The 20,000-nt window shown below is 41.2% G+C and overlaps 1 protein-coding gene across 4 annotated transcripts in view; it reads right to left on the bottom strand.

The window, feature by feature from the left end:
* Positions 1–20,000, bottom strand: part of slc12a5a (solute carrier family 12 member 5a) — a 113,172-nt gene that overhangs the window by 43,088 nt on the left and 50,084 nt on the right. The gene's annotated exons all lie outside the window — the stretch shown is intronic.

Genomic DNA, 20,000 nt, shown 5'->3' with positions numbered 1-20,000 from the left:
GCAGGATATTAGAGACCTTCAGTCACCTCTCCCGTTCTGTGGTTTCACGCAAATGGAGCGAACCTCTTCTCATGAGAAACTTAAACCCACGCCTTCTGGAACACGTCCACGCGTGACTGCTCTTTGACCTTCGACCTGGCTTTAGGGGACATACCGAGTGCCGACCTGCCAACCACCCCCTCCCCCCGAAAAAAAAACGTGCACGCCCTTTCCAAGACCTCAGTAATTCATATAGCCCTGTGAACTACTCCATCACAACGTGCTACACAAGACAAGTGTCAGAATGGCCTGAGGCCCAAAGCCTGTGTAGACAGAGGAACAGAATAGCTCTTTTCTAGGTCTGACAGCAGGTGTGCTTTTGCAGGCTCACTTCTGTATTTGCACTGCAGTCATAACTCTGGATGACAGGAAACCATTGATTGGTGATTCTCCCATCATTCCTCTGAGACACACACCCATATTTTTTCTCATTAACAGTCCTACAAAATTGTATGCTTCTTTCTCTCTCTCCCGCTCTCTCACTCACACATACACATGTTTAATTAGGCTAGTCTGGGAATATCAGATTATTTTTTAGCAATTAGTACAAGAGGAATTGTATTGGCTATCAAATAATTATATTATGTATTATCCATATTATCAATTACAGACAAAACATGAAATCAAGAAGCCCATATCCTCCTAAAATGAAACACTTACAATTCATCGAGCATTCCACTGCTTATAAATATAGTTTTATACCTGTTGTACACTTTACATCATTGTATCAATATTGCATTACATCATAGCAATATTGTATTACATCATCACATCAAACAAGCCTTGACCAAACCATCCCCTTTGCATGCTCGCTGTCTTTCTCTTTTTTAATTGGAGACATAAATCACAGATTGGTTATACAAACTCAGTTACAAATTGTCATCACCAAGTTTAACTCATTTGTTTCCAATTCTCCAAGGCAAAATGGGACTGGAAAAATTTTGCTAGAGAGTCCACATCATCCATACCAATGTGACAGTTGTGGAAGGTTCTTCAAATGACCAATGAAAGGCTGCCAATACCACTAAAACAGCTTTAGACGCTCTAAGTTTTCTTCTCCAGCTAAAATGCCACGTCTGTAAAGCCAAAGGGAGCAAGTGGGGGGAGCAGTAAAGTTCCAGCTGATCAGTGTTCTCTTCCTCACCAAAATAAGGGCAAAGTCAATAGCATCCAGTTCTCTAGACCTATAGATAGTAGGATCAGAAGAAATGCCAAAAATAGCCATGAGGGGATAAACCTTGAGATGGTTGTTAAAAACTGAAGAAATGGTGGAAAAATAAAATCCTCAAATCTCTCCTTTTGCAAAATCTCAACTTTTTACAGGACCATATCATGTGAAAGAGATCTACCAGATCAATGGCAAAATGAACATAGGCAAGACTAACATCTTGGCCAGTTTAGCCTTTCAGTGATTTGTATGTGTGCCAATTTGAGTGGCATCAAATTCAAACATGCACATGAAAAGGAAGAAGAGCTCTGCTCTTTCCACAGCATCTGTCCACCAGTTGTCATCTGACTCCACCTCCAGCTCGATCCTCTTCTGACTCCACCTCCATCTAAATCCTCATCCGACTCCACCTCCTCCTCTGGCTCCACCTCCTCCCTAGTCTTAGAAATGTTTGTTTCAGAAAGATAAAATAATTTTACAATCTGTCTCACTTTCTGTCTTCTCCACGCTTACCCTGTTCTCTCTTATCTCTGTAGAGGCTAATGGCAGAGGACCTGGACGCTGCTTCTAGGTGAATGCACTGAAGCTGTCACATCAAACCCAGACTCTCAGGATACTTCATTGTTTTTGCTTCCGAGCCAGTCACAAAGAGAGAGAGAGACAGACTCTTCTTTATTCTGTCAGACAATGAACTGCTGTTGTCACTTCAAACACTGCCAAAAAAAAAGTTACTGAGGCCCTGCTGTCATTATCTCCACAGAGCCTATTTCTCCCAGATACAGATTCTCTGAGATACTGTTTACCATCCCAAGCAGCCTATCATGACACACGTCCTTTCCTGAAAATTATGTGATACTTAATATGTAAAACTGGCCTGATCATTAGTGGGTGATTTAAGACCACATTTGTAGTGATGTAAGATAAAGTCTTAATTATTTAATTAACTAATTTACAATACTTTGGCATTCGGGTTTCTATAACGAATGAAGGTGTGGACTTTGAAAAGATAAACTAAAATAACTGTTAAAACACTGTAAAATCACTGTAAAAACAATGAGTTTCACTTGTTCAGAGTTGCAGTCTTCTGTTTTGGCTATAGTTGTGCTATAGTGTCCATTCTGAATAATACATGAACACTATGCTCACACAGATTAAAAGATTTAAACATGAGAGAACACTCACTCACTCACTCACTCACAAACTACTAGATCAGTGATGCGGAAAACATACATGAGAATAGAAATTCTGTTGAATTTCAGCCTTTACCATGTAATTGTCAAAAACAAAGTTCTGAAAGGTGAGCTCTGGTATTGTTCTCATTATATGATTTAGAGCCATTTTAACCTTGCCTGTGATCTATCAACGACTGTCAATCTGATTAAAACATTTAAATGGGCAACCACAGGGCTGCCTAGACTACCCTGTTCAAATGCCCTGTCCATTAAAAACACCCAAGGCATACTCCAACCCCTCCACCACTAAAAGCAATACAAGAGAGAACATGCACATGTCCAAATGCAAATACCACAGGACACTAAATATATGTGTTAAATATAATGCTTCACATTCAGAGGTCATAAGCCACACAGGTGTATTCTGAGGTGTATCACAAAGTCACACAAAGGCCATAAATACTGACCTGAATACATTCAAGTCAGTATTTATGACCCCTGTGTGACTTTGTGATACACCTCAGAATGGCATATTTAAAACTGAAATATTCTGAAAGACTTTTTGATTGGGTGACAATCTATGCTTAGGCCAAAATTACCTGAGAAGTAGATATCTTTCCTATATTCTTGATATTCTAGGACTTTTAGAACATCGCTGACACAAATGGTTAATGCATGCGTGTGTGTGTGTGATGTCTCATGTTTATGTCTTTTAATCTGTGTGAACAGTGGGGTATATGGGTGTAACGAGTGAGAGAGGGGATAAGTCACAAGGCACACATGTTTAAGAAATGTAGGATCTGTAAGACAGGACCTAATAACATTCCTCTACACACTGTCCCATGGTCTCCATTCACCTCTGATCTAATCTAAACAAGCAGCATCTGTTCCCTGTTTGTCTTTGTGTTTGTGTGTGTGTGTGTGGGGGGGGGGGGGGGTGGCAGGGGGGGTTCTCTAACATTATGTAAAATCATACTAGTAGCCACTCCAGATGTACACCTGGTAATTAAGCAGCTGTAATTGTTCCTCACTGTAGGGCAATGCTGAAATAAATAACTGATCTTTTTAGACCCCTATGCTTTTGTGGTCTGATTCATGCTTCAGTAAATAAATATTGTAAATAAACTACTATGTGGCTGGTGGAAGTTATGTTTTTATGCTTTGGCTGTAGAGGTGGTTAAGATCAAAGATGCTCCACAAATAAGACCAAAACAAAGACACTGAATATTGAAGTGTACCTTTCAAGGACACCTAAATGACAGGCTTTTTCATGCTACACTGTGAGTAAAATGCATTGGCTTTCATCTCGGTTACACTGGGATGCCTACAAAAGCAGATGAAAAACATCAACTAGCATTTGTTGTAAGAATGTCTGCAAAGGAACAATTGTTCAGCAAGAGGCACAGAAGTTGAAAGCGTGTTTGTTAAAAGGGATGGTGATCGATGATGTCTGGTTTTGACCTACAACTTTCTGGACTGCTTTTTCTTTTTGATGAGACTCTATGTGGTCTTCAGAGCTTTGTTGCCACTTAAAAAAGGGGCTCTAGTAACACACTAATTAGGCAGTCCAAATTCGATACACTAAATTGATAAAACAAAGGAGGAGGTTCAAAGACTTCATGTTGTGTGAAGTAGTTTACATGAGAGCAGTATGTTCAGGGTTCAGAGGCCACTGACTACACTATCTGTGGAAACCAGCACATATTTTAAACTGAGAACCTGTGTTTTACACGTACTGCCACACGGGTCTTACCTATGTCGGATCCTTTTTATACCAAACAGGTGATCTTTGTATATGGTTGAAGCCTAGGTCAGTCACTATGCCACATTTCATATAGACATTCATTGTAAATGTCAGTGGACATGGCCGTCATTAAAAGGGAACATGAGCTTTGTTTACCTCTAGTCCAAAATGTTGATGGCTGGTTATTCTAGTGTTTGTGCATTTCTTTACTTTTCTCAGGTATCTTCTGTAGGCCCACTTCAGTTCCTCAAACTATTTTGCCAGCACTGTTGTGATTTTTGTGTAAATGACTGTAAATTTCTGACAGCTCCTATCCTTTGTCTTTGGATTTCTTCTTTCCTCCCTGAATGGAGATAAGCTCTTTAACCTCATTGCTACAGCAGCTGACCACATGTTCACGTCTTCTACTTATTACACTTCTTTGCATTGTTCTTTATGCTTCATGCTTTTCACACCCAAAATATCTTTTTGCAATGGATAAATCTTTAATGTCCCATATTTGGCTTTTGCTAACAAACCAGAATTCTATATTGGAGTGCTGGTTATGTCACATTAGTAGCCACTGTATCCGTCACCCAGTAAATAAAGTTAAAACTAAGGCTATGTGTCCATTCACACATACGCTCAGCCCTCAACCTGCTTGACTCCTTAACTGAGCCACAGAAAAACAAAAAGGTAGTTAATTATATTAACATTATATTAGCACTAAAACATGTTAACCCTAATTGCTGGGAAACAAGAGAGATCAGTGCCACCAACAGGGAGAACTCCTTGTTTGATCAGTAAGCACCAGCAAACTTAAAGGGATACAACAAAAATACTAACAAAGCTGACAATGAATGGAAGCTATGAGGAACTGATTAACACAAAACCATTTGCATTATACTGCCGTGCTCATTTTATGTTAATTTCTAGTAACATTTCTGTGAAGGTCAGTTTCTTTATGCATCTCCTCTATGTCTTCACCAGCCTGGGCTGGTCAGGCATCCTCAGCCTGTAAGATGTAGCTTTGAGATCAGACATTTGTCATGTTCTTGCCTGCCCTTGACCTTTGCTAAGACTATTACGGAGAGACAGAGAAAGGGAGGGAGATACAGAGAGTATCTCTAAGAACATTCCATATACATTCAAAATTTAAATATATGTGTCACCTAGAGATCAGCTCAGCCTAACTGGCTGAATGAGAAACCTGCTTGAACACTTGGTCATCAATGCCAAGCTTAACAGTATGAGGCAATCTGCAGATGAATTCAGTCAAGCTCAAGTTGTCAGGATATGGAGAATGCACTTCATGTGACTATGTGACATTTTTGTGTATGTGGAGGTGGTGGTGATGGATGGTGCCTGCAGAGAATAGGCAAGGACACACGCATACACACACACACACACACACACACACACACACACACACACACACACACACACACTCTCTCTCTCTCTCTCTCTCTCTCTCTCTCTGTCACACTCCAAATTCTAGGTGTTAACATGAACTGAGAGTCACAAACACATAAACAGAGCCCCTTGCCTTGCAAAAGAATACATTGAAGAGATAATATACCACACACACAAATACAAACATACACACACAGAGCCCCTTGCATAGAAACGTGCTGAAGAGAAAGGGCCACAGGTTCACAGAGGGAATGTTAGCTTCATAAAGTTCTAGTAAGTTGAAGCATTGTGAATCTTTGTACCATCAGTAACTCAGAGGGAAATTATAAACCCCTTCTTGTACTCCAGACTACACATTAGCAAAAAGACAGCTGTACATACGGGCTGGAACCACACAGGGCCTGGGCGACTAGTGATAAGCCCGACCGCACTGAACTAGACGAAGCTGACGTCACTTACCAGAATCTCTAGGGAACTCCTCATATGCTGATGTATTAGAATGCCATCATATCTGATCTTGGCCTGAATCCTCTGACCAACTAAGCACCAAAACAGTTTTAATAGTCTAAGAAAGTACAAAGGGATTATGCGTGATGTGCATGTCAGTCCCTGAGGAGCAGAAGCACGCTCTCCCTCGCATACAGATGCATTTCATTTCCTCAGACACCTGCATGCTTGAATTATTGCACATAACGCTTCTTTGTATTCAAGTCAGATAATGTAGTTTATTTCTAATCAGGCAGAGTGTTATGGGAAGGGAGAGGTAGACTTGGGGTTTGATCATGCTATGCACATGAGGACCTCTCCACCACTGACAAGTTTTTCTAATGGTCATTAGCTAATGTATACTCAAGCATGTATTCGTGCATAACCTCCTGAATTATCTAGACCAATCATGTTGGGCCACAAGACACATGTTAGGAGAGGTAGCTCCAGAAAACTGTATAAAAGAAGAAGCATTTTCCACTTTAGAGTTGCAGTAAAGCTGCCCAACACACAAGAATAGTCTCTTTACTTCATAAGAGAGATTAGTGCTTATCACCACAGCTGGGCGTGTTTGATTTGCAGGACTGTTCTGATGCATTGCTCTGGCTCTCCACCAGCAACAAGTTAATGCCTGATGCGCTCCCCATGAGACCTGGTAGCAAGAGAGGAGCAGAGCAGCCAGGAAAATTCTGGGTAATTGTGTGTGTGTGTTTGTGTGTGTGTTTGGAGGCGCGTGCATGCGTTTGTGTGTGTGTGTGTGTGTGTGTGTGTGTGTATAGGTGTCCGTGTGGTGTTAAGAAGAACAAGCTGAATAAAAGCACTCTATGACCTAGTCAAGGAAAGACACAACAGTCTCAAGAGACAGTGCCTGTATGCAGACACTCTGAAATTCCGGCTTCCTGAGCCTGGCTCTCACAAGGACAGATGTCATCCAAAAGCGGACTGCCTCATGTTCCAATCAGGGCAGTAAACACACGTCAGCAGCTGACAGAACAGGCGGCCAAAATTACACTTGTGCTAATTTGTGATGTAAAAGCAGGGAAGTAATCTATAAGGTTATTTTGACATTCATATAAGACTGAGAAACAACTAGAGTAAGCCCGGAAATACATGAAATATGGTTTACTGCAAGATTTGACAGGTCTTTTTGCCCTGTTGAGGATTGTAAGAAAAATCTCACAAACATAAGCCTGTAATTAGTGGCTAATAGAAAGCAAAGCAGTAGTATTCTATTTCAACTAAAAACTCAGGAAGAGACGAGACATTTGATTGGGCACCCAGCTCCTCCAAGACCTTCTCTTCTTTTTATGCGTCCTTGTCCATGGGCAAGATGGTGAAGCTATCTTGAATGAGGGACACTAGATACATTAACAGACACATTTACTGTTGTGAAATTGAAAGCAGAATCAGGCATTTTAACGTCAATCACCAAACAAACATGCTACTAGAGAACAGTAGGTCTGCGCTTACGAGCCACAAACTGCAAGGTCAAACATTACTAGCAATCAGGAAGAACGCAAACAACAAAGGCTCAGAATCAATTGTAGTTGAGAGATGCAGACTACAGAGGTAATTAAAGGGAGCTGGTAATGGAGAACAGGTGCAGGGGGGCGGAGCTGGAGGTCATAAGGATGCCGGCGGAGAGTGGAAGGAGTTGAAGAGCAGAGCATAACAGATATAGCCAACTCTTGTCACTTTACAAGCCATTAATAATGAAATGTGCTTATGTCATAAAAAGGAAATAGATTCAAGACCAAGGCCATTTAACATAAGAGAGGATTTTAAAAAAGTTACATTTTAAATAATTAAATAATGCAGGCAGAGGGGGTTGTTGGATTTGTGTGCATTATATAGGCATAAGGGGTAGTGTTGGGTTTTGTGTATATTATATAGACATTATATGTAAATGTAAATGGTGTAGGGGTGTGTATGTTATATAGGCAGAACGGGTGGTGTTGGGGTGTGTTTGTGTATTGTGTATTATGTCGGCAGAGGAGGTAATGGGGAAGAAGTTACTCAACACAATTGCTTTTCCAGCATAAACATAGGTTTTTATAGGTCCGCAGTTACAGGGCTGAAAAATTACCATATAGTTTTCTCTGAAGTTTATATTGTATTTTTGATACTTACTCAAGGCTTCACTGCAATGCTGCAACTATAATTTTTTCAATTTTATACCAAAAAACATATCAGCGATTCTTGTGTTAGTGGGTGTGCTGTACATAGACCTTATTTATTAAAAAAAAAAAAAAAAAACTGTTACAAGGCTTGCTATGAATGTTATTTCCCAGGTTGTTGGTTTTAAGTTCTAACGGTAACCTATACTGCACTATAAAAGATAAAACATCTTAATAACTTCTCTGAAACATAGGTTTATGGCTACACAGGGTCTAAACAGGTGTGTGGGAACTAGAAAAGTAGCTGTTTGAATGTGTCAATAAGGCTGTCAGATCAATTTACACAGAGTTTGCATGATCTTGCCTACATTTAACAGACCGTATATTCTGTGTCTGAGAATTTACTCATTACAGACCAAGATCTGTTTAAACAGGAATTATGCTAGTCATCTTATTTACACATAACAATGACAAAGGATTCTCAAAAAAACTGCCCTATTGCATCACACACATAACTACACACAAATTCAACCTCTGTCATATTTCCATAAAGTCTGGACCCTCTAAGGAATCTAATCCTGGAAATGTCCTTCAGAAAGTGCCCTTGTGACACACTGCTATTGTAAGTTTCACAGATAATACATCTGAATATTTACAGAGTTCTAAAGATTAACACTTTTTTTGGATCCTGCAATTCCATTTTTTTTTCTTCGTTGTAATTTTGCACACAAGACTTGGACACTCGCAGTAAACAAATTAAAATGCAGAGATGTGGGCTTGGAAAATTACAGAAGCACAACAACAATTTGCTCTGCCAAGCTTCTGCCAAGGTATTGTATAACCACGAATAAATCTATTTCATAATCTTTCCCATGGTGTTAACTGTCTCTGCACAAAAAAAGAGGAGAAATAGCACATAAGCGACCAATAGTAAGTGCAAAGAGCAACTGATCATATGTGTCTGAGTAACAGAGCCCCATACCCAGAGTCTTCCTGGCTAAAAAACAGATTTGTGTTTGCATAGCTCAGCCACTGATGTTTTATATTGCAGAAAAAAAGTTGTGGACAACAAAACACAACCATTTTAAATCTGTGTCTTTCTGCCTCTCTTTTTGTCTCTGTCGGTCTCTCACATTCTTCTTTTCTCTGGAGGAGCAGTGTGGTGCAGAGTTGTCAGTCTAAATTCAGAGCTATATTCTCTGTAGAGAGGGAAATGGAACAATTTGATGGCAAAGTCACGGAGGTGACAGCTGGGCATGTTGGAGGCCTTCTCCGACATGGCGCCTTTTCTACTGTACAGCCTTTCAGCAGATCAGCACCATTGCTGTGTGAAGTGTGAGACAGTGAAGCTGGAAGCTCATTCCGACACATTTGTCTTATTGTCCATATTACTGGGCCATGTAAAGTGACGTGCAATTTGAGAAGCACAAACATTGCGAGCACACACACACACACACACACACACACACACACACACACATCATGAGTGCACACAGTCTTCTCCCACACCACGCTACCTCATTGCAGGACCTGCAGCCTGACCTACTTAGAGCAATGACGTTTACTGCCGTTACAGGGATCTGGCAACCACGAGGGCTGCCTCTCTCTCCTTCTCTCTCCGTGCGTCCCTCACCCTCTCCCTCTCTCACTGCACCTCTCCTGCTCTCTCTGTCAATATGTGGTACTGCCAAGGTTGCTCACAAGACACAACACCACAGCCTTAATCACATGGCCACATTTTACCTACTACAGTTCACTCTTCCCTTTAAACATTACCGTTCTATGAATACATATTGAAAGTGTTCCCCTTCAATATGCGCACACACACACACACACACACACACACACACACACACACACACACACACGCGCACAAAGTCATCAAGATGGATCAATTGGACAGATGGAGGTGCCTTGTAATAACACATTTTTGGTGGGGGGATGAAGGCAAAGAAATGTTACAAGCTCCCATAAAAAGCGTTTCAGATCATGTCAGAGTGTGTTACTTGCAGTACACAGAGTCAGACTATGACTGAATATCTGGACCTCAATCAATAGAATGTCGTATATTTAAGAAGGATCTGAGTTGTATTTTTGTGCAATTCAATATTGTTCAGTCCTAATGCTGATAAGTGCTGGACTTTTACAAAAATTATAATAAATTTGCATTGTTCACAGTGTAACAGCTGAAGTCACATATATGGACAAATGACTCATTTGATTTACTTATTTATTCCAGATCTCTGATATAGATATCAATATAGACCATGAAGTAAAGTGGAGAATTTTGGTTAAAGAATAATGTCAGTGGAAGCAAATATAGGGCATGGTGTAATGTGTGGTGTTCTTATTGCACATGTTCTAGGTTTGTATCTGTAATGGCTAAATCTAGGAAACAAGGCTGAAGAAATAGAGCGTTTAGAGACAGCTCTACCCACAATCCCCAGTGAGTACAATCCATGCCCCAGGCCAGGTCTCCAAGCTTCTGACTGTCTGAGACCTGAGGGAGAGCTACCTGTACCACACATGCACACACATGTAAAAACACACAGAACAAACTTGGAAAAGAAAAGATAATACATCATAAAATGCAGAATTCATCACACACACACACACACACACACACACACACACACACACACACACACACACACTGGAAAACAGACTTGTTGGGTCCACAGTGTCATAAATCATATGCTGAATCTGTCACCACTGAGCTAGCTATGAGTGTCTGTGTGTTATACTCTGAGGTAAGGGCAGGGCTGCTTAATGGAGCATGTATGCTCAGTGCAATAAGCATGTATATGATCAAGGATATAGGTGTCCAGTATATAGTGCTGGTCTGTAGCACACACACACACACACACACACACACACACACACACACACACACACAGACACACATACACACACACACACAACCTCACATTTATTTAGCCATTATCACACATTCTCTAGATTAAAGCATATTAAAGGCGCTCTCTGTAAAGTAGGAGTTGTGTTGTGATGTGATCTCTTTTCAGGCCTCTTTCTTTACAGGGACAGCACAAATGGCTGATGGCACCATGCAAAAAACCTCTTGAGGTCATTAGGGATCATTCCAAGGCAAAGCTAGTGTGCTGAGTCCTAAACAGCTGGTGATAAACCAGAATGGTAATTGTGGGTCCTTTAACTATTCCCCCAAATAATATGTGGCCAATTAGTGCTCCATGATAGTTTAAACATGTTTAAACAAGACTGTGGGCACATGCGTTAAAATGAAAGAGAAAATGTTTAATGGAATATGTCTATGATTGTTATCTACTGGTGTTGTGTGCTGTGTTTCATACTGCTTTGTTTTGGCATTATTATTTGTCATGAATGGCTACACTGGAATGGCAAGACATCCAAAGTGGAAGGTACAGAAGAATGCAAGACAGAGAGAGAGAGAGAGAGAGAGAACACCCAGAGTGAGGATTGATAAAAACAGCAGGTGAGAAGGAATGCAGAGTCACATTGCCATGGCAACTGACTGTGCAAGAAGACAAGAAGACAAAGGCTATACCACCACCACCCAGGTCTGGGTACACACACACACACACACACACACACACACACAGAGGTCATGGTGTACTCTCTCTACCTCTCTCTCTTCTTAACAACTCAAGCCTAACAACTTCCAAAGCTTTGTTAGTGTGAGTGCATAGCAAATATGCTCTAGAACGAAGAATCGCCTATTGCTCACTACAGCTCTGGCATGTGTTATTGGCTTTCTGAACTGTCTCAGGGATTACTTGGGCACCATCTTGATTCCATATGCCTCTGGCATTTTATGTTACATTTTGGATGACATCATCTGTGTTCATATCCCTTAGTTCACAGAAACATTAGCATTGCAAAGCTCCAAAATAAATATAAAAAGCTAAAACATTTACATCCAGGCTCACTGTAGACAAAGACTGTTGAAATGGAAGGTTAAATCTCCATTTGCTCTTTTCATCTTCATTCTCGCTCTCTCTTTCTTTCTCTCTTTCTCAGTTTCTTTCTATCTCTGTCTCTCAACCTTTCCCTCTCCCTCTCTCTTTCTGTCTAATGAGGGTCTACTGTGTTTACCTTCTGTGGGTACATTAATGATGAAAGCCCATGTCATTCAGCCCACAAGTGCACAAAGGGCAGAGACACACACACAGTGAGATCACATAATACTTTTCTGTTAGACAGGATTTAACTCTGTCTAGTGAAACTGTGGTATTTATACTTGGCCCTTAAATCCGTATCTGGTCCACGTTTGGACAGTAAAGTACATTAATGGTTGGACACTTGACTTCTTGGTTAAGGGAGGATGGAAAAATCTGTAGGACCTGGACCTCATCGACTGAATACCCTCTGCATCGATCCAATTCCATGATCAGCATTAAAGGACATTAACTTCTAGTGCAAAAGATTGCAGATACTGCATATGGTCACCAGTCGGTTTAGACAGAGTGCTGAAATCAAGCATCATGGGGGGTTGGATCCCTTCAGCCCTCGGCGATTAACAGGGGTACATGTGCACATGTCGAAGCCGACCCTGGAAAGGGTCACTTCAGCCAGAGATCACGGAGCGAAATGAGCAGGATTACTAGGTGTTGTCTTTTTATAATCTCTGATCAGAGGGAGGCGGCTGGCTGGAGGAAGTGTGGGTTGGATCAACTGCCCTTGGAGAAATAAAGGGATTAGTACATGCTGGAGAGCAGAAAGATTTGATGTCGGCAATCTCTTCTTCTCTCCAAAGTGGGTGAAGGCTGGGGGCTTCATTTGTGCAGCATCTTCCACTAGAAGCATGAATGCTGAAGCAATATGCCTTTTTACATTGAGGGCCTGAAGCCAGAATGGATGGAGAAATCTAGCGTTAGGCTTGTTTTGGAGGGCTTGTCACTTTGCCCCTGTACCCAGCGTGATGGCTATCCATATAGTTACAGTCTTGTACAGAAGGACGGGGTTACCCTGAGTTATAGCTATCCTTCCAGTTACCCATCAGTTGCATACAGAAGGACGGGGTTACCCTGAGTTATAGGTATCCGTCCAGTTACACATCAGTCTCATACAAAAGTCACACAATCTCTACATTCCTAATTTGGTTTTCAGATGGAATCTTCTGGATTTTTGGTACCCTTGCTCCAAACTCTAAAGTTCATTCACCCATTACATATCAAAGAGAGAAAATTTAATTTTAGCTGCTGTTGAAAAGTGTTTTTTTAATGTATGGTTCATACACTGGGAAAATTGTACATTTGTGAAAGTGCAGTACTTACTTTACTTTGCCCATTGAAATTCATGGGACAAAATGTGACATAAAAGATGGTCCATCCCTTAAGAGAGCACTGACATAAAAGCCCTTTAGAACTTCAAATAAGAACTGTAATAACATAATTGTACCAAAAATTTTTAGGAGTTAAAGAAATGGCATTTACACATTTGAAAAGGTAGCAAAACTGGTTCAGCCTTAAGATAACCGGAAGCCAAAAAAAAAACCCCTCTAAAATCTTCAACACAAGAACTGAAGCTCAACAAACACGGATGGGCACAGACAGAGGATATTGATCGGTGCTTGGAGTGAAGCATTAAGGGAGCAAGGTAGAGCACTCGAGGCAAGGGATAAATAGTGGAAATGATCCCTCACTTGTAGGCCGAGCATACTATCAGTACTTGATAGGGCTCTTTGAGGTTTGGGACACCTCCAAGTTACTTCTGTAGTTATTTATTTACAACTTGCTTTCTGCCAAACACTTTCACTATTCACATGAGACTCCTCACTGCAGTTAACTTCTTAAACAAAGCTCTTTTGAACAGGTTTATATTTTGTGAAAAGTTTGGGTGTTGCCTTTAAAGCACTTTATCACCAAAACCTTCCATCACGACATCCATCCTTTTTGGATGGATTTGTGCAGTGAATCTATTTATGCAGAGACTGATCACCCTGTTGTCTGTTGATTTGCTCTCACTAATATGTACTGCTCTGTGTAACAGAGTTCACACACACACACACACACACAAAGTATATATTCATTTATTTGTTGTATGCAGCCTCTCCATCTTAACTGAATGAGACTAGAGGTTTCTACATTTTTAAAGATTAAAAAAGCATCCACTAAGCATTTAGAGGAAAATTGGGATAGTTAACCAACAGCCCTCTGTTGTGCCTTGGGTCTCTGTCGTACATTGTGTTATTTTCTATATGTGATTTGACTGTTCATTCTACAGTTTTTCGTCACTCTCACACTCAGGCCTTCTACCAGAAGTCTGGGAGTGGTGCAGTATATTTGCTGTTCCCTGGACTGCACTCTTCTGGCCTGAGATTGATGATGGGTCCTGCGATCTGCTGGACCCAGCATCACCCTTTGGTACAACCCTGGTGTTCCCTCTTTTTCTGCTTTCAGTCCTCAACTATGACAACTTTTCATTTACTATCTCAATGTCTGGTTCACCACTGCTTGCTTATGTGTCTGGATCCGGAGGACCCGCATGATCTTAGCCTTGTTGTTCTCCACCACTCTCTGTGGTTCGTCCCATCTGGACTTGTGGATGTCCAGCTCATATTCTTGTATGTGTTCATCTGTTCCTGTGTATGATCCATGCCACTTGGCCGTGTCTATCCGTGTATGCTTGTCCTTCCGACATCTCGCATGACTAGGCCCCCGACACGGCATCCTGCCCCCCATGTAAAAGCACACAGCATTAGATTTTAGTGTTGGCAGTCATGCACATGGGGAGAAGTCTAGTTTTCTAGCTACATCCACAAAGCAGTTCAGGCAAAAAAGAGAGAAAGAGAGAGAGCACTGTTCACATGAATCAAATAATGCTTTAAAAGTTGTACCATTATTTCATTATTATGCACCATGCATATAACAGATCACTTCATTTTTAGAGCTCGCAAATGGACAGTTACTGTTCAACTGCGCACACACACACACACACACACACACACACACACACACAGTACTGGAGCGATGAGTTACTTGCTAAGACGTGCTGGTATGAAAAGATTAGATTCCACACAGTCATCACGACAAAGAGAGCCCTCTCTACCACACTGACAACAACAGGCTGTTTCTCCTTCACTCGCTGAGCCTCTGGTCGTCATGGCTAATGTATAGTTTCATGTGGTTATTTATAGTAAGCTGCCATTAGCATTAGCTTCACCACTAGTTGTCTAATTAGGAGACTGGTGTTTCAGATCTTAAGTGTGTGTGTGTGTGTATATATATATATATATATATATATATATATATATATGTATGTATGTGTGTGTGTGTGTGTGTGTATGTGTGTGTGTGCGCGCACTTATGGGAGTGTGTGTGCGCGTTTGTGTGTGACTGGGTGTGTGTAGTTTGACAGAGAGTTTGGCAGCGATTGTGGTCAGGCCAGAGTCTGATCCCTCTCTCACACTCTTTCTTTCACAATACTCAATTCCTATGCACTCATTTGATTACACTCCAATATCTTTCATCCTTCTGTTTTACCACCCTCCTTTGGCACCCACATTTCATCTAACTACCTCCACAAAGCACCAGTTATGCACTGATCATACTTTCTTAGAAATCAGACTATTCTGGAATTCCAATATAGTGAGTATTTTTTACACACAAGATGCACAAACACAATAAGGATTAAAAAAAAAAAAAAAAAAAAAAAAAAAAAAGAATCGTGATTAACAGGCACAAACCCTAATGCCGGCCGTGGAAAAACCACATGCTTATGCAGTCAAAGGCTTGTGATTGTGTGGGCCCCCTGATGCAAACACACAACCCAGAGACCTCAGTGGTGCTCTTTAAGTCATACATGAATTCTGCCACACACACAGTTATTGAGGCATGAGTGAACAGCAAGGCAGTATACAATCACACACACACACACACACACACACGCACACGCATGCACACACGCACACGCACACGCACACACACTTCTCACTTATCCCACTTGTGCCTACTCTCCTTGCCAGGCTCTGAGCAGTCATGCGGAGGTTTGAAACGAGTGAGCAGAGACACAGAAGTGAGAGGAGCCCAGCTGTCCCCAGTGTCTGCACCATGTCTGTATAACATCTCCAGATGCTGGGGAAACACTCTTTAGTTCCTCCTGTGAGCAGAGGGAGGAGAGGAGGGCAAGGGAGTTTTACATTCCGGTCCAGACGGGCCTTGCCAACTACAGGTGACAGAAAGGCAAACAGTTTGCACAAAGAGTGTGTGTGTGCGTGGGTATCTCTGTGTGTGTGTGTGTGTGTGTCTGCATCTCAACCACTCTCCGCTGGGGGACACAGTTAGTTGGCACATGGATGTTTGCTCCAGATGTAATTTTAGTAGTGCAGAAAAGTCATAAATAGACCCAAGTGTTACAAATGTCCAATGTGGTTTTACATCTTATTTTAGTCAATTAGATTTTCTTCACTGTTTGCTTCAGTCCCTCTGGCAGGTTTCCCTTAGAAAAAAAATAGAAAAACTAAGGATACTGTAACTGGAATCAGAAGGCAGGAATTAGTGGTTTCACCCCACCCTTTCCAGTTATACTAATTAATAATAAATTGATGTAAAAATCCAGGGGCACAGAGTGGAGCATAAACTTGTGAAAGTTGCTGAGTACCTTGGATCTTGCATCCGTCGCTATGCGCCTAAATGTCAGCCGCGAACATGCTGCTAATGAGCTACTCAGTGCACCCGTGTGCAACTACAGGGATGATGGGGCACTGCAGAGCGTATGGTGTGCACTCAAACAGAAGAAAAGAGTACAGCCAGTTAGAAGGGTATACAGACAGACAAAGAGACACACAGACAGATAGATATTGTTTATTGAGATTGTTTATACACTGCCATGTTCTGAGACCCTAAACAAAGTTTTCCTGTTACACAACTGTCCTGTACACAGCACCAAACTTCCCTGTATTACTGCCTAATTCTGGTGCCTCCCCACTGCACCACAGTCTAGCTTAGCCTGGCCAAAAAGAGCCGTGCATTTATGTGCCCTGACAACTTTTTTTTATTAGAATGTCTGATTCTGACCCGAGTGGTTGGGTTTCTAAATCAAACAGTACAGCGGAGGGTTACGGAAGTGTCTCGGCTCAGCCGTGGTGACAGGGTCCACCGAGTCATACTGCGTGTCTTTAATGTCCACTTCATTCACCTCCCATGTTCTCGATGCATCCTGAAGGAACACTCAAATCCTGAACCTTTCTCTCTCACCATCCTTCTGCTCACTTATTCACTTCTAGACTAGCCTCCCCCACACATGCACAGACATGTATACACTCACACATCACTTTTCTTTAAGATTTTGTTTTAAGCTTTTGAAATTGTTAGTAAAAATTGTCTCCTGTTGAAGTTTTCATAATAAAGCAAGGAAGGAATACACTTCAGCCTCAGCTTGTCAGTCTGCTCAGCCTGTCAGTCCATCAGCGACAGAGTCTTTTCTCTTTGGGCAGTGAAGATGGTTTGTATGTAACCCTTCTATGGCTACACTGAGGTCACTCAGTCTTTACTTGGTTAAGATCTGTTTCTGCTTAGTATTTCACATGGTGAAGAGATATTCTGTCAGTTTATTGTACGTCACTCTCTCTCTCTCACAGACACACACCATACATACCCACTGGCATACTCCCATGTTAATCAACTGCCATATAATAATAAACTACTACTGCTTTATTAACTCCACCATTAGCCTTTAGGGACAGCACCAAAAATGGAACCAGATTTTTTCCATTTTACTATGTGAGATTATCTTATAGTTAAGAAGCATATTAACTAAATGCACTCTTTGGTGTGGTTAAATTAGCTTTCCTGATGTTTTGTGATCAAATAATATGACAGAGCAGGTCCTTCCCTGGCCAAACACTTGGGAAAAAGAGAGGAAGAGAGAGAAAGATAAAAGTATATGTAATGTACCAAAAACATTTGGGCTTTTGCTAATTACATCTTCACTGAGTCACTTTAGAATTTAGTTGTGAATAGCTTTTGTTGTACCTGGCGTTTTATGAGAAAAGGTTTAATAATTACCTCAGAATTACTGTTAATCTATTTTCTCTGAAAAATACTACATATATTTGTGTTTAAAAAGGAGATGTCCATTCTTACAGTAGCCCTGGATGGTAGAACACAGACAACTGTTTTAGCTAATCTCTTTCCTCACTGTATATGTGTATTATTTGGTGTGTTTGTGTGTAACAGGTTTTTTCTTCATGTTTGGCTAACCCTGGATAACCAACTCCTTATTTACACAGACCATTCTGAATGACAGTTTATTAAACAAAGGAGCATGCTGCTCTAAATCTGGGACATTTTTATATACATATTCACTGATACATTTTGCAGCATCTAAAGCAGCAACTGGCAAAAGAGAGAGGAGAGGGGCACACTTACCCTAAGCACACACACACACACACACACACACACACACACACACACGGTTACTTTCTTCTTGATAGCAGGACAGCCTGCTAGATTAGAGAATGAAATGTTGCCATCATGCAGTTAAGTAGTTCATTTTTACCATGACAGTCCAAATGTCTAGGACACAAAGCACTAAGCACAACTCTTCAATCTACCGTTCTTCTCTGGGGATCAAACAAGAGAGTTTGAAACCAGTGGGTCCCATGTGTTCAAATATGAATACAGCTATGTTAACACTGTGAAAGCAAGCAGTCTGTTTTCCACAGTATTGAAAGAACAGTATGTCTCTGTTTGGGAAAACAACTTCTAATGTAAGTGGAAACACGGGGAGAATGCGGCCAATAAGCGATGATTTGTGGTTTGGAAATGTTCGTGGGCTGTGTGGGAGGCCATGCTGAGAGCTGACACCTTTGATCACCACTGGCTGACGGCTCATTAGCATGCTGGTTGTGATGTCACATATTCCATGCATCGTCTGTCAGTACCAGTGGTGTCTGAATGCACAAGCACTGCTCAGCCAACTACAGCTCCAACTTGCACCTCATTTGGGGTAGCATGTGTGTCTGAATGCGGTTGAGAGAGAGGTTACTTTGTAAGTATAGCTGTCACCACGTCTTTCATAAATCATTCATAAAACAAGCCCCAACCCTGCTTCCTAATTACCATTCCGTATCTTTTCTAACTTTGTCCAATAGGTTTTCAACTCTAATCATTCTATGGAAGAGTTGAGACTTTTTGGCAATGATGCCAATTAATGGAAATAATGATGAATTACAGAAAGAGATATCACCAAGACTCTATGAGAAGCCTGGATGAAATAATACATGCTATATTTTTATGCATCATCAAATAAATGACTGATTGAATGAATGAATGAATGAATGAATGACCGACCAACACCTGAATGTTCAAATCAGGCCACCACTTTCCTCCTACTAGAAGATTAAAAAAACAACAGTTTTTCCCTGTATTGAGCTAGCATCAAACTCTTTGGCTGATAATTAACAAAATGGCATAATCAAATGGAATCTCATGAATATGGTAATGAGGAGGACGGCAAATGCATCGAGAGATGAATGCCTTTCATCTTGGAGGAGCGAGATGCTCGCCTAAATCTACTGATAATGCCTCCCAGGCTATAACTCAGCATGCAATGAAGAGGATAAATCAGGACCTTGGACAGCAGCACACACTGCAGCCACCCAACCTCTCTCACACAAAAAGGCTTAGCATTACTGCTTTCAGAACCACTGAGAGCTCTAGACATCTTAGAGCTGATGGCTGCTCTTTTTCTGTTGTGTGTGTGGGTTAATGTGGAATGACATTCTAACAGCATAAGTTGAATAAAATAACAGATGAGAAGAATCAAAGCTTTAGGAGAACAGCTGAATTATATAATTTGCTGAGCTTCGGTGTTCCATATTTACAGAGCAGGTTTGGGATAAACCTCAATGTTGTACAAGCCAGTGGAGACAAACAGTTGTG

Source organism: Electrophorus electricus, chromosome 7 (assembly GCF_041902795.1).
Source record: "Electrophorus electricus isolate QZ-2024a chromosome 7, ASM4190279v1, whole genome shotgun sequence".
In the NCBI taxonomy this organism is placed as follows: Eukaryota; Metazoa; Chordata; class Actinopteri; order Gymnotiformes; family Gymnotidae; genus Electrophorus; species Electrophorus electricus.
The sequence above is the reverse complement of the archived record's forward strand: the minus strand, read 5'-3'. Positions and strand labels throughout refer to the sequence as shown.